Source organism: Puntigrus tetrazona, chromosome 16 (assembly GCF_018831695.1).
Source record: "Puntigrus tetrazona isolate hp1 chromosome 16, ASM1883169v1, whole genome shotgun sequence".
Classification (NCBI taxonomy): domain Eukaryota; kingdom Metazoa; phylum Chordata; class Actinopteri; order Cypriniformes; family Cyprinidae; genus Puntigrus; species Puntigrus tetrazona.
This window is the reverse complement of record NC_056714.1, coordinates 1,982,313-1,998,009: the sequence shown is the minus strand read 5'-3', so window position 1 is coordinate 1,998,009 and position 15,697 is coordinate 1,982,313. Positions and strand designations below refer to the sequence as shown.

At 36.4% G+C, this 15,697-nt stretch overlaps 1 long non-coding RNA gene across 1 annotated transcript; it reads right to left on the bottom strand.

Moving 5' to 3' along the window:
- Window positions 1-820: 820 nt before the first annotated feature.
- LOC122360635 lies at window positions 821-10,202 on the bottom strand. Its single transcript, XR_006252823.1, has 2 exons — window positions 10,095-10,202; window positions 821-2,211 (listed from the first exon to the last, which is right to left on the bottom strand). It is a non-coding gene; the product is annotated as an uncharacterized LOC122360635 (long non-coding RNA).
- Between the last annotated feature and the right edge of the window lie 5,495 nt (window positions 10,203-15,697).

The window sequence follows — 15,697 nt, the reverse complement described above, 5'->3', positions numbered from 1 at the left end:
CCACACTGGAGAGACCGCCTCCCAGCCTTCTTCCTGTGCCTGAGAAAAATAATGGCACTGAGCCCTGCCCCCAGCCGAAGACCACAACATCGAAAGGGGAAACTAGATACACGGGAGATCTTCTGGAGTTATGAACAACAAAAACTATAACTACAGAGCTACCAAACCCTTTAGGCCTTGAGTATTGTTATCATTTGTCAAATTTCGGCATCAGTATCGCAAATCTGAAACGAGAAGAATCCACCTCTGTAGAAAAGCACGGGAATTGTAAAGAATACTTACAATATTTGCCAAAATGTGAGGTACGCGCTAGTTTACAAGCATCCCACAACACAAGGCACTCAGCCAAATTGTCCATTTTCACTGTGATGAATGAAACGGACGCACAAGGAAACTTAATTGTTAGTTTCAGTTCAGTCATGATCAGAGTTTACCAGTTTGGTCAGCCATTTTAGTTGGAACTAAATGAAAATGCATAGAAAATGGACAAAATTCGACTAAAGCAATGGAACAAATTAATGACAAGTTAACAAATTCGTAATTTGTGGGGTTTTTTTTATAAATGAGTTAACGCTGCTACAGGCCTCTCTGAATTTTTTACCTCCTTGACTTTAGAACAGAAACGGATATTTTCTTTTGTATTTCAATGTAAACAGATGATAACAAAAATGTGGGTGAATTTGGGCTTGCCGACGGTTGTGGGGTGGGATTTAGCATACTAAATGACTGGATAAATGTCATATTACTGAACAATAAAAATAGCAAAATAGTTTGCAATCTGATTTCAGCAAGAAAAACGAAAGGACAACCAAACACTGAATAGCTATAAAATATTGTTTTAATTAAATGCCTTTTGAATGAATCTAGCAAAGACAGAAAAGCAATCACCGCAATTAAAATAAAGGAAAACGCACATTTGAACCATTTCATTATCGTTTTAACCGTGTTATTAGTAGTGTGGAGTTGCAGCATCTTCTGTAATTATTAGTCATACAAGGAATGATATAAACAGCTGAAAGTTTGTACACAAACAGCATTGTCTCGAGAACAGTCTGCCGAGAAGTCGCCTGGTGGTGGCGTAAGCTCTGCGGTTTTGCCCGCTGTCTCTCTGTCTCGGTCTGGGGTAAAACACTCACCGATTCCTCTAAACGAATAATCACTCTCAGCTGTGTGTCGTCTGCAGCACTGATCTACAGTCCCCACAACCCCCTAAACACAGACAGCCAGTCTGCCTACAGGTTGTAAATAAATAAGGGGGAAAAAAAAATACTGTAAGGTTAATTTGTTGGAAACAGTGCGATATGATAATGTATTTGTATGGCCTCTGACTTGCAATACATACCCATTTCAAAGATCAAACATTTGCTCTGAATGAATAGAAAAACTATTTCCAAGCGGATGAAAAAAAAAATGTAAATTAGAAGAAAGCCGGGAAAAAGAGCTTCGTTTGTGCTATATCCCACTAACATTCGTCTGGGATCGTGACTAATCGGCTCGTGGGATGATCACCTCCACTGAGCTGTGCGACCCCCTACATGGCTGCCAAAACCAGACACTGACACATTTAATCCGGTGAATGAAGTCACCGATATTTTTTTCCATCGTTTTTTTCCATCTTCATTTTACACCTCATCTGACCCGGACGCATACGTAAAACGTGTTGATGATCAAGCCCCATGGCGGTCGTTTAGTGGCCTCATTAAACACAAAAAAGGATTCCTTCTGATAATTAACAGATCTGAGGGTCTAAGCGTACGTTACTCACAAATTAGAGAGTGGGAACGGGAGTGTTAAAGAGTTAATGGGGAGGGGATACAATCACATCGAGCTTGTGCAAATGTATGAATGTGAGAATTTTAAAGGCAGCAAGAACAGGGGACCCATCTGAGAAGTCGTTTCGAGAGAGTCTTCTTCGTGTGAAGCGCACAGAACGCCGTTGCTTGATGACCATCGCTCGATAAGGCCACTGCAGGGATGAGAATGAGAAAACAGGAAGAAATGGTGTGCCATCAGAACGTCTCTGCAGATGCTGTATCCCTAATTCTCCATCGACGGACAACTGGATCTTCTGGAATCAGTCACTTGGTGCCGGGATGATGCTGATGTGGAGAAAGTTGTCTGGGTGGCTCAAGTGTTCGCTCAACCACTGGATGGGTGTTTCCAGCAGCGGTTCGATGCCGTGAATCATAACCTGGAATCTCTTTGGCTCGTCTGGAATGAGTGTGAAAGAGAGAAAAGGTCACAACTGAGCATTAAGGGAAAGTACTATTCAAGTCGCTACCCAAAAACAAAAAAAAAAGAAAAGTTGAACATGTTAAGGCTCGTCACACGCGACTATTTCCCAAAAGCGCAGAAACTTTGTCATTCCAAACATGTCGGTTTAACAGCATAGAATTGTTATTGATGAAATGCAGGTGTGAAGTAACCATTGCTCAATTCACCAGTTCGGCAATTGCTGTAGATTATTGCTGTAAAAAAAACATGGGATTTGAAAAATACTTTTAGTTTGTCAAGAAATATCAAAGACACGGAACGAAACCTGCGTGTACAGGATGATGGAATGAAAGACATGCTGTAATCTATTTTGCTTATTTAGCTCAAGTGCACGATCTATTTAGGTCTGCATGTCATACTAACAACACGCTTTCTAACCACAGATCAAAAGCTGCATTTCCAACCACACAACTTTGCATTGCTGTTTGCAAATGTTTTTGGAACTCTGGTTTCAGGAAAAATAGAATTGGTGACCTATGTTGGTAAGCAAAGTTTTTTTTTTAGAAATGCACCCTGATTATGAGAAGGTTCAAATAAGGACACTTGCCGCTTAGTTTTGCAATATGTAAATGCTTTAAGTAAATATGTTTTTGTTTGCTATTCAAGAAAATGCTAAAAGGCTAAATTAAAATTCTGTCATAAAGTATTCAACCTCATGTCATTCCAAACTGTTCTTCATTCATCTTCAAAAGACAAATTAAGATATTTTGATGAAATCCGAGAGCTTTCTGACCCTCCAAAGACAATTACCTCTAAACAAAGCAACTACCATGTTCAAGGCTCAGAAAGGTAGCAAAGACATTGTTTAAATAGTCCATGTGACGTCAGTGGTTATGAAAGCTACAAGAATATTTTTTGTGTGCGAAGAAAACAAAATATTGATTTAACTCTTTCTTCTCTTCTTTATTTTTAAGCTTTATTTTCCCTAACTTTCTGGGACTTTAACGTGGTAGTTGCATTGCTGGAGGGTCAGAAAAGTCACATATATCATCAATATATCTAAATTTGTGTTACATAGATGAACAATGGTCTTACAGGTTAAAAATGACATTAATTAACATGATTTCACTTTTTCATTTTTAGGTGAACTATCCCTTTAAAATGCATCCCAGTCACCGTAAAAACCCCTAAAAAATGAATACAAAACACGTTGATGGGAAACTTGTACCCAAGAAGTGGTCATGATATGTGTAACATCTTATACCTGTTGGCAATAATTTCATGACTGAATAATTCCGGATTATTAAAAAGCCATGCAAGTGCAATATTTTTGACCATGGACCACAAAGCCAGTCATAACGGTCAATGTTACAAAATTGACATTTATGCATCACCTGAAAGCTGAACAAATAAGCTTTCCATCGATATATGGTTTGTTTATTATCGGACAATATTTGGCTGAGATACAAAACTATTTGAAAATCTGGAATCTGGAGGTGCAAAAAAAAAATCTAAACTGAGAAAATCACCAGCAATGCATATAACTAAACAAACAAAAAAAAACAATGCATATAACTAAACTAAAAGTTTTAATATACAAAATAACAAAATGTCTTAATGGAACATGATCTTAACTTAATGTGCCCATGATTTTTGGCATAAAAGAACAATTAATATTTTTGATCCATGCAATGTATTTTTGGCCATTGCTAGTCCAAAAAAAAGAAAGAAAAAAGCCAGATAACTCTTAGTTTTTAAACAAAAAAGCTCTATCAGCAGATCTTGGAGATCTAGAAGATTAATAAATAGTAAGGAGACATTTAAGATGCGATGGGGTTTGACCATTGAGAGCTTTAAAAACAAACAACAGAATCCTGAATTCAACTCTAAACTGGACCAGAAGCCAATGAAGTGAGGCTTGGTGTAATGTGATCTTTGCCCTAGTAAACAACTTTGCAGCAGCGTACAGAACCATCTTTATGAGTGCAAATGATGACTGAGGAAGACCCAAATATGGTGATAAAAGCATAAATGACAAAAAGACAAAAATGATTTAAATCTTGAGATGATCCATAACTGTTCTTGACTACAGTGTTAATATGCTTAGTTAAGCAGACATCAGAGTCCAGAATGACACCAAGTTTCCTGACCTGAGAAGAGACTGAGGGGAAATGCTGTCTGACTTCATTTATGAGACTAACTCTCAACTTTGGGCTTCCAAAAACAGTTATTTCACTTTTTATCTTCATGGAGTCCAGGAAAACTTTCAGACAATCATTTCTTAATGTCCCCAAGGCAGGCAAATATAGGGTCAATTGTATCACCAGCTTTTAATGGTAGGTACAACTGAGTATCATCCGCATACAAATGAAATTAAACCTTATGTCTCCTAATAACAACGCCCAATGGACGATATATAAATAAAAAAAGAAGTGGGCCTAATACGGAACCTCATGCACTCCACAAGTAATAGGAGCAACAGATGAAGAAAATTTACATCATTTAACAGCAAAAGACCTGGTAATGTAATTTAAAGGGGGGGGGATTTATTTATTGATTTATAACTGACATTTTAAAATTGTTATTCCATGAAACGGATAAAATACATGACCAGATCTTCTGAGAGGCTCTATTGTGAGACGAACCGCAGCATTATAATTAGTTCTATTCTCCACTACTTTATCATCGCCTCATGCAGAACAAATTGACCAAGTTCATGCCATGTAGCTACTCAGATACGACTGGAAAATTGAAGGAAACGCTAGAGGCAGTAACATTACCCTGTTGACCCATGGAGGTTAAATGGCTAATGCAGTTGGAGGGAAGGAGTTTCAGTTTGACAGCAAGTGATGGTTCAGGCATCAGCATGTGCGCTGGATGACCTTCTCACACTACTGAACTGCATCATGACCTACCAGACCATTTGCATAAAAGCACATACAGAAAGTTGTTGTTTGGACTTTAAAACTTTCAAAATCTCCCCGAATGAATCTTCCCGTGAAGAAACCTAACGTTTCACTATTGGACACAACGATCACAAGCAAATGCTCTCTCTCGAACTCACACAAAAGCAATTCATCATGTCGACTCCACTTACTCCATTTATCACGAGTCTGATGAGCTGTAGCTCAGGGCTGGAGAGGTTGGGGACACAGATAACGTGGGTGCAGGAAGGAACCTCTCATAATAATGCATTCTTTTGTTTATTAAATGAGTGGTCAAAAAGGCATGGCCTCAGCTTTCCTCTGACCGCTGTCAGCTCAATTATCTTTAACTAGATTCATGCATCATTTGGGCTTTCATTAGGCGTAGCTGTCAATAAGGTCAAAAATACACATTTTTTCTCTACTTCTGCATGAAACAAGCAAATCTCTCCACCTTTACCTAAAGTGCTTGAAGAAAATACTTAAACCTAATTGGATATTTTGGTGACATATACATACATACATAATTGGCATAAAGAGAAACAAGTTATATGTTTAATAAATAATTTCCTTCATTATTACCTGACATTTGTATGTAATTTGTTATATAAATAAATATATTGTTTACACTTTCCCAACACAGCTTTTCACTTAGTAAGATATTAATTAATGGACTGGAATCATTATTTGAGGATTATTATTTTTGATATTAAAATATACAAAACCTATATATAAATGGGTAAAACCCTAGTGGTTTAAAGGATAGTGGCAAAGACTGATTCATTTTCAGTTCATTACTTTTTGGGTTACACTGTGATCTTTAAATCTAGTCTTTTAATGTTGTGATGTGATGTAATGATTCGTGTTCTAAGTGTGTCTGAACAAGACTTTCTGGTAATATAAACTTCTGTTCCAAAGAATTTTAATGGGTAAAACAATGATTATGTATGATAGTCATTCATATCTGGCCAGAAAAAGTAAAACTAGACAGGACACATTCTAATGTAAGTCAATATATAAATTGCATTATATATAATTATAATAGCAAATCACATCTGCCACTATAGGACCATTGGTAACACTTTAGAATAGGTAATACTTTGTTAACTATTAACTACTAACTTGCTATTTCTTAATTTTGTGCTACATAATAGTTAGTGAGGTAGTTGTTAAGTTTAGGTTAGGATTAATATGTGTGTGTGTGTGTGTGTGTGTGTATGGAACTTTATACTATAGTAACAATAGTAATAATATGTTTTTGGTATTATTTATTTATTTTTCGACAATATTTACACATATATACATTTATATATTTATATTATATTCATCAACAAATTGTCAAAATAAAATTATACACACACACACACACACACTGCTTATTTTTTGTTGAATTGTTTTCTCTTGTAACTTTTTGATGTGATTTTTGTGACAATGTATATAATATAATATAAATATATAAATGTATATATGTGTAAATATTGTTTAAAAATAAATAAATAATACCAAAAACATATTATTACTATTGTTACTATGACGCAAAGTTTCCATGAATCATGTTTGTGCGTAATAGCCCATTTAATAACATCAACAAAATAAGGAACAAATTAGCATTTTGGCAATGTATTCTTTTTTAAGTGTTCCTAATAAATGGTGGATTGTTGTAGATGTTAATTCGATTTTCGGTAAATCAGTACGGCCCTTTCTCTCAACAGCAAAAAGTTGAAACCTCCTACAAATACCAAGAACATGGAAGCAACAAGCGCACTGGGGTGAAACTTCGCAAGCTAATATGACTAAACATGATGACTATTTCAAACACGAGCACACACACGCCACATGAACAAAACATCCACGCAATAACGGAACTGACTTGAAGCCAGTTTAAGCTGCAGGGCTATTGATATATATATATATACGCACAGCTTTGACCTTGATTGTTTAATTGTTAACGGTCAACCTGACCAAAACCAACTCAAAAAGAGGACTAAACAATCAACTGACCCTGATTTTGAAGTCATACAGTAATAGTGCGATGAGCAGAAGAAGTAACTCATTCCTTGAAGTCCTGTGTGTGTTTGTCTGCCCCCGTGGAGTTTGTAAGGGTGTAAGGTGGGTGCGCCCCCAGCGTAATCTCTCAGAATGATGTGAGGGGAATTCAAACAACACAAACTCATAGTAATTGAACACAACTTTCTTTCTTCCGCAGTTATGACAAACGCCCACAGAAAAGTCCTAGCATAGGTCTGCCCTGGACCTCTGCCACCTTGGAGTATTTCACTCAACCGACTACTTTACTCGCTGGTTCACCTACTTTGAAGTTTTGAGGTTAACTGTCTGTTGTTGCTTTCAGTATGTCTAGAAGGACATGTAAAATGATATTTAAACTCATATTAGACATGTTTAACTACTGTCATATTGTTTGCATGCTGTTGTTTCTGCGATGTTGCAGAAATAGAAAAATTGTCACTGTCGCGCTAGTTAGGACAAAAACTCATGGAAAAGATACCTTTTATCGCTGGTTGCGACATTGCATCACCAGTTGTTAGGACACAGTGTTATGTTGATGATACTTAGCTCTATATTTCTTTGCGCCTTATTTAGCTCTTCAATACTCACATTATAGTCCTCAATGTCTGCTGCATTCTCAAAACTGATAATACCTAGAATATCAAAATCGACTTCAGGCGCAGATCCTTTTCCTATCTAGCTCCCAAACTCTGGAACAATCTCTAACGCTGTTCGGGAAACAGTAACACTTAAATCTAGATTAAAGACCCATCTCTTCAACCTGGTTTACACATAACACACTAATACGCTTCTATTATTCAAATCTGTTAAAGGATTGTTAGCGTGCATTAATTAGATCAGCCAGAGCCAGGAACACCGCCATAACACACAATATAACACCAAGAGTTGACCTTCATCAGAAACCAGAACACCTGAGCACCATGGACGGATCACGGAGAACCAGACAAAGACACAGACACACACACATGCAAAGGACAAAAGTCCTTTACACAATCTGACATAGCTGCGCTTTTAAAATTGAACTGTAAATAAAGTGTTGGTCGTCCAGTCAGAAGAGAACTGGCTCACCACTTGAGCCTGGTTTTCTCCCTTTTAGGGTTTTGCTTCCCTGCTGTCGCCTTCTCTGGTTTGCTTATTTGGGGACACTTAATTTTCTAGCGATTATCATCAATTTGATTATAAGTTGATTATTTTTTAATAAAAAATATCGTTTCTGTCATTCTTCAAATCAGTCTAATATATTCAACAATAAAACATTAACGCCCACTGAGGAAAGCTGGAAAAAATAAATAACTGAACAACATATGCGAACCATCATTTACTAAGGACATACTAACTGTACCATGGTACTGTGTCAGAAATGTGAGATATTCATAGCAAAAATGTATAATATCTCGAGCTGTGTTTCAAAGATGAAACGTTTTATTGGTTTGGAAATGACATTAAGTAAATTATAACAATTTTTATTTTTATCCCCAAGTGTAAAGTTTATTGCAAAACCTGACCTACTGTTTATGCATTTTCTTATATATTCATCTATAGTTAATTCAACAAAAAATTCCATGAACACATTTTGTAAACTACACAGAAACACATAACCCTGTACATCTAAAATATGAAACACAGTTAATGTAATCTCTGTCTAAAAAGCCATCTGATATCTAAAATTAATCAGTCTACAGGGTTTATCATTTTTGAGTCATTTCGCTCTTTTCTTTTACTACATTAACACGGTAAGACAGCCACCGAAATCGCTATTTCAGTGCCTTTCACAGGTTGAGCAGTTGTGGAGGTGGGAGGGCTAGCTGAGGTTTCCCACTCAACGCGTGGGTTGACACGAAGGGCTGCTGGGCGGGGTTTTCATGCAATTCATTTATTTGAAATAATACCACCACACACCCTCTTATTCACTAAAAGATTTCTCACTATTCTGACCGACTTCTAAGCAGAACATGGGGAAATTTTTTGAATACCATGTATAGCTGCTTCGATACATAAAATCTTTATCTTATTGTGGAAAACGAGAGAGACCGTGGTCTCCGCATGTCTCCATTTTTACCCCAAAAAGGGTGAATATCTAGCAATACATTCCATTCCGCTGGGTTTTGAAGACATATGGCTGTGATAATGGCGGGACATTACATGTCATTCTAGCTGAAGCATATGCCTTTTATTTTTATTTGTGGGAATCCCCATTACATTGAAAACATAACAGTACTGTAAACCATCTGTGACATTAAGACACCATCAAAGCCTTCATAAAACCAGAAAACCTCATCTGCTGATAAAGAAGATGGTTAAAATCGCAAAATGCTGATTTTCACTATGGGCAATTGATATGAATCAAGCCAACACTGTGATAAGCAAAAATGATTTGAGACCTTCTTGAGATAGAAAAGGTATTTCCCAGGTTGCAGCAGACAAGCATTTCTGTAATCTCAACACTTTGCTCTGCTCTGTTATCAAAGCATATCTCGTATATCTGGAAGAGGCAGAACGATAACAAAAGGAGAAGCACAAAGTGCCACTTTCTTCAACCCAACCACCAGGCCGTTCAGACAAAGCAAGCGCTGTCTCGAATTGGGCTGAAGCAGCACAGATGTGCTCCAACATGCAGGCATCTCCGCCAGCAGGTGCTCCGCTTGTCACTGCTATTGTCTGCTTATCTACTTCCCTCAAGACAAACCAAGGCCGCCCCTGTTTTGGCTGTGGATTTCATTCATGCAACCCTGATTCGTCCTTTTCTATTCTTTCCTATTCCTCATCTCTTCTGTAAATCTCTAGATGTTAACGATTTGTTTTCCTGTAATGTCTTTTTCCTCTCATCTTTAATCCCAACCTCCTGTCAGAGATGAGTCTAAACTGCAAACACATTTTTAACAAATAACGAAAGTGAGAATTATTTTCATCTTGTGTATAACAGCTCACCTTCCGCACATATGGCAGCAGGAAACAGCTCCTTTAGCAGGTCTCCAAAGTAAGCATGTGGCCTTCGGGAGAAACTGGTCGGAACAGCTTTTGATGAACGGTCTGTCACTCATGGTCTAAAATGAGACAAAAATTAAACCCATCAGACCTAGAATCACAGTATAAAATAAATGCAAAAAAAGAATGCCATTCACTACCAAAAACCCCAATTAGAATAAAAATTATATATATATATATATATATATATATATATATATATATATATATATTTTTATATTTATATTATATTTTTTTATTTTTTTTTTTATTTTTTTATTTTTTTTTACAACAAGACAAATGTTACAGTGCATGTGCATTTTGTGGCCCTAACTTCACTCCGATGGGCTTTGAAATGGAATCAATAACAACAGCCAAGTCTCTCTAGATTAGATTATTTTTATTAAAAACGTGAATATGTTATCTACTACAGCAAGAGGTGCTTTAAAGCAAGAGAAATAGACGTTTCTCTGCTAACGGCTGTACAAAAAGCAGTGCTGAGACTATTATTTTAGCCATTTTAGTTTGTTAAAAACACTAAAACAGCAGAGTTACAGCTGATCCATGCATCGATTTGCTTATAGTCTATTTGATGTGACTGTATCTATGCTCCTCCTAAGCGATATATATCGCTCGTACTCAGAATATCATTTAAAAATAATGATAATGGTGTTTATTCGCTGATAAATACTTATTAGTGTTATGGTCGTTAGTTTTTAAACAACAACAACCCAGTGAAAGCCTTAAAGCTTGTTTTCTAGTGAAATTTCAGCAGCCCAGTCGCCTCTGATCTCATTGCAATACCAATCCATGACAATAATTACTTATCAAATGCAAAATTTGGCCTGCTCACCAAAAATATTAGATATTTTAAACATATGTTTATTAGAATAATATACATATTCTTAGCTGCTTCACGTCTGTTTTGGAATATATTACGCTAACATGCAATGCTACTGAAATTGTTAGTTCATTTTTTGCTTTTGTTAATTGTATCATCTTTTATTGCATATTTATTGCATCATACACAGACAATAGTTCATAATGCCCGCTTAAAAGCACGCAGTTATCTTGTAAATATTCGTGATTAATTCGAAACCAACATCATTTCATGAAAAAACAGAACATGGCGCATGCGTAGTACGTGGCTCGGAATATTGGTTAAGAACTTCATCAACGATGCCATCACGACCAGAAGAGAAGACACGAACACGTCATTACTCATGCCGCCAGTGAGATATTTCTTTCCTGAGCTTACTTCTTCGTTATGTCATTTAGTTGGGTACAGCGTGACATGCCACGCCATACGCTAATAACAAATACTCATTTGTTACGTCATGTCACAGCGTTTAACTCATCAGTTAATGTTGTGAATTACCGAGCGATACGTCGTAGTCACAATAGTGTCGCCGCGAGCTTAGCGTAGCGTAGGTAATGGTCGACAGATCCAGCCACACAACATGAGTGTCAGATAGCAGCGGCAACATTGTAAGATTTGACACAAACAAGGCCCGGCAAACAATAGAGTCGACTTCCAAAGCGTAGGAATGAGTATCGACGTGTTAAATAGTGACATTTACATTTTCCTCGGGAAAATTGTGAAAGAAAAGGTGTCTGTGATGTTAGAGCTCTGTCACATTGCACTGAAGAGTAACAGTTTCAGAGTTTAGGCGAGAGAGGTAGTGACAGTTACTGCTGCATGCAAAACGGCAAACATGACTTACAAAGTGCTTATAGTCAGACAGAAGTGTGATATTTGGTGCTTCATTACTTTCTTGTCTCTCGACAGCCTATAGTAAATCAGCATAGCTCACACACAGAAATATTAGTTTTTCTTCAAAGGGGAGTCAGAGAAAGAGCCGGGAGCCATGATCAGAGGTTAACTCTGGCTTTTAGAGCATGCACTGCTGCTTGTGGGGCAAATGATCAAACAAAAGGAAACATGCTTGGGAAAGCAGGTAAAGCTTGAGTTTCAGCCTGTCGAGCATTTAATATGCCAAGAAAGTTCAAAATGCTGAAACGTTGATGGTAATAATAAAGAGCCAAAGATAGCGACTCTAGCCCACACAATTAAAATACATACTATACATACATTTATTACACAGTGAATAAAGAACAAAGTTAATATATTATATGGTGAATAAATAAATAATGTCAAATATGAACAACATGAACAAGAGTTAACTAACATTAATATTGAAAAGGATTGTACAGCAGTGAAGGGTCGCATTTAAATACTAGTTATTTGATTAATAGTAGGCGATGGCATTATGTATGTCTGCTGTAATAATACGCTTTTAGATAAGTGTATAACAATGAAAATACATTATTGCCTTTTATTTATCAACGCATTACACGATGACAGCAGAGAATAAAAGTTGTTGCAGTTATGAACACAGATTCTCAGTAAACAAAGGATGGACATAGAAGATTTGCAATTGTATCACTTCTTGTGTCTTCACATCATGTTTTTGTTAAAATAAATATTAAAAATGTCATATGTTAAACTAAAATATTTAAAGTTGGGGTCTCGTTACATTATGCAAGTACATAACTGGTGTTTAAATGTGAAACACTGATATTTGCAAAGTGGGAATACAGTTCCTCTTCGCAGATACCCATGAGCTAGTTACTCATGGCTCAGAATTATCTGACACGACCCAGAGAACAGTTAGCCAGCCGATCAATGACTGGCTGTGCTCATTTAGAGACGCCTCTGTAATGCTTCAGCACAGTATTTGAACGCACTTCATCAGGTTTTCATCGCCTCGCCACTGCATTTACCAAAACTCAACGAAAAGTGAGTCGTCGGTCTTCACGCATCATCCTTTCGTTTCAGAAGAAAGAAATATTCGAGCAAAATTGTTCCGTAACAGCGTTCGTCATTGTTCGGCAACTAACATAAAAATGGTTATTAAAATGTTAGCAATCCAAGTCATTAATGGTCAATTCGTTATCATAAGAGATGTTGCAGCAGAGTCGCTTTCATCATTTAATGTTTAGTCGAACATGCGGTTTCACGCAGTTACTATTTGTTGATTAGCCGAAAGTATTCCAACGACATATCGTTGTTGTGCCGTAATTATAATAGTGTTTCTTATACTATAGGGTCGTGGTGAGTTGTGGTGTTAGCAGTTGGGTTGTCTGCAGTGGCTTAAACACGCTGGTTGCAAATTACATGCACAGGTAGTGTCGGGTCATCCATAACAGTTAGCTACTGAGAGTCAGGAGCTGATGTGACGTAAAATATTTGCAGCTTGAAGCATACTTAGTGCCATTTTGTAGAGTTATTGCCTTTTTAAACAGTAAGGAGGCAAGTACGAGCTTCAGAGCTGAGTGAAGGGTTGTTTGTATCATCGCAGGCGTAAAGCAAAGCTGGGATAGTACGGTGACAGTGCTTATTGCTGATTTGCTGAAAAAATTGTTATACAGCCTACGATGCAAATGAATAGCGTTTAAAAATATAATTGCACACTTCAGAGTAAAATTACGTTGTAGCAAAGCTATGTTAACAATGATTCATGTACAGGCTCACACAACTATAGCATAGAGATGCCTGCATTATTTATACAACACTATGTTTTAGACTGTAAATTATATGTGCTGAGCAGTGTTTAAAGATTGTCACTCAGTCAGTTTACTGTTTCATACATGGCAAAGGCAGTGTTTGAAGAATGGTTACAAATAATAAAATGAAGAGCAAGGATCAGCATGGAGAAACATGGAGTATCAAACCCAGCCGCTTATTTAAACAAGCTTCATAGGTCACAGAAGAAATAAATAATAAAGGTTGAATAGTCTCCGAAGGCAAGTAAAGGATGACATTGCCACTATTTTTTGCTTATTCTTTAATGCTAAAGTATAAAAGTACTACCATTTAAGTTTTTCAGGTGTTATTAGAATATTATAGCAGCAAATTTATGACTATTTTTCTAAAGATTTTCAACAGTTAAAATATTTCTGTTAAACAGTAGCGATATGAGAAAAAGAGATATTCTAGGTCAATATTAGTATACAATTAAACAATTAGTTTTTTAAAAGATTAAAATATTTAAATCATATATCATAACATTTTTCCCCCCGGAAATAAATATATATATATATATATATATATATATATATATATATATATATATATATAATTTATTATTTATATATATATATATATATATATATATATATATATATATATATATATATATTTATTTCTGGGGAAAATGTGTAATTATGTGATTTAAATTATTTTAATCTACTAAAAACTAATTGTTTAATTGTATAAAAAAATTATTTAATATTATATTTCGGATATCTCTTTTTTCCTCCATACATCATATGAAATACTTTTAACAACTAGGAAAATAACTTTTAACTTGTTAAGAATAGAAATTAGAAAGATAGGGCTGTGTCACAAGTTTGCTGGCATATTAGTCTAAACACATCCATGGCTGAATAGAAACTAAATGGTAGTACTTCTTTGCTGCTTCTTATGTTGTTGGTTAAAGGTCCAAAATAAATTAGTGTCATCATCCTTACTTGCTCTCAAGTTCTTCCAAACCTTTATTAATTTATTTCTTCTGCTGAACACAAAATAGGCCTGTTTGAATAAAGCGGCTAACAAAAGAGGTTTTGCCCCACATGTTTTTTTTTCTTCCATGCTACATGTATGGAAGTCAACGACAACCGCAATTGTTGGTAAACTCAATATTCTTCAAAACACCCTTCTTGTATGTATAAAATTGAGTAAATGATGACAGGATTTTTTATTTTTGGGTGAGCAATGCCTTTAAAGTAGGGAACACTGCTCACCCTTTTTTCTATATAGTTTGCAGTCTAAAGGTATAGTGTTTAGCTGTCGTAATTGACAGACTCTCATGAAAACGATGTGATGTATGAGATGGCACAGGCCTCCAGCAGGCTGCGGTTCATTTGTGTGAGTTCCAGTGCATGAGGTCCATTTAGTTCTTCTGTAACCTTTACAAAGTTAGAAAGGTAAGGGAATAATTATAACACCCTGAAGTGTGCAAGTTATGTACTACAAACATATTCATTTGCATCATGGATGAGCACTTTTCAGCAAATCTTAATCTTTAGTGAAATAGTAAAAGGACTTGCATTGCTATCCAGCTTAAGCTTTACGCATCGATGTCCTCAGAATCTGTGACTTTCATCTGAGAATCGGCACGCGATGCAGGCAGCGGTTTCATACTTCTAATTTAGCAGCAGTGGAAGCCTGCAGACAAACTGAGGAGTGTAAGTTTCAGAAGCATAGATGTTTTGATAACACAATCATTGCCAGCTGTCCTGGTCTCTGATGAGCTGTAGAGCAGAAGAGCAACATTTTTCTAAGCGATGTTGATTTCTCACCTGTACATGTGAGAACGCAGCCAGCGTGACTGAACACGCAGGCCGTTATGGCTATAACTATACAACTCGATCTAATCGCCATAATTTATTAATTGGGAAACCCACCATTATAATTCACAGCCGTACCACATATCGCTGAACGCCAGCTGAAAATCTATAAATAAAATAGTCATGTGAAATGGAAGCCACGCAGAATCTGACCG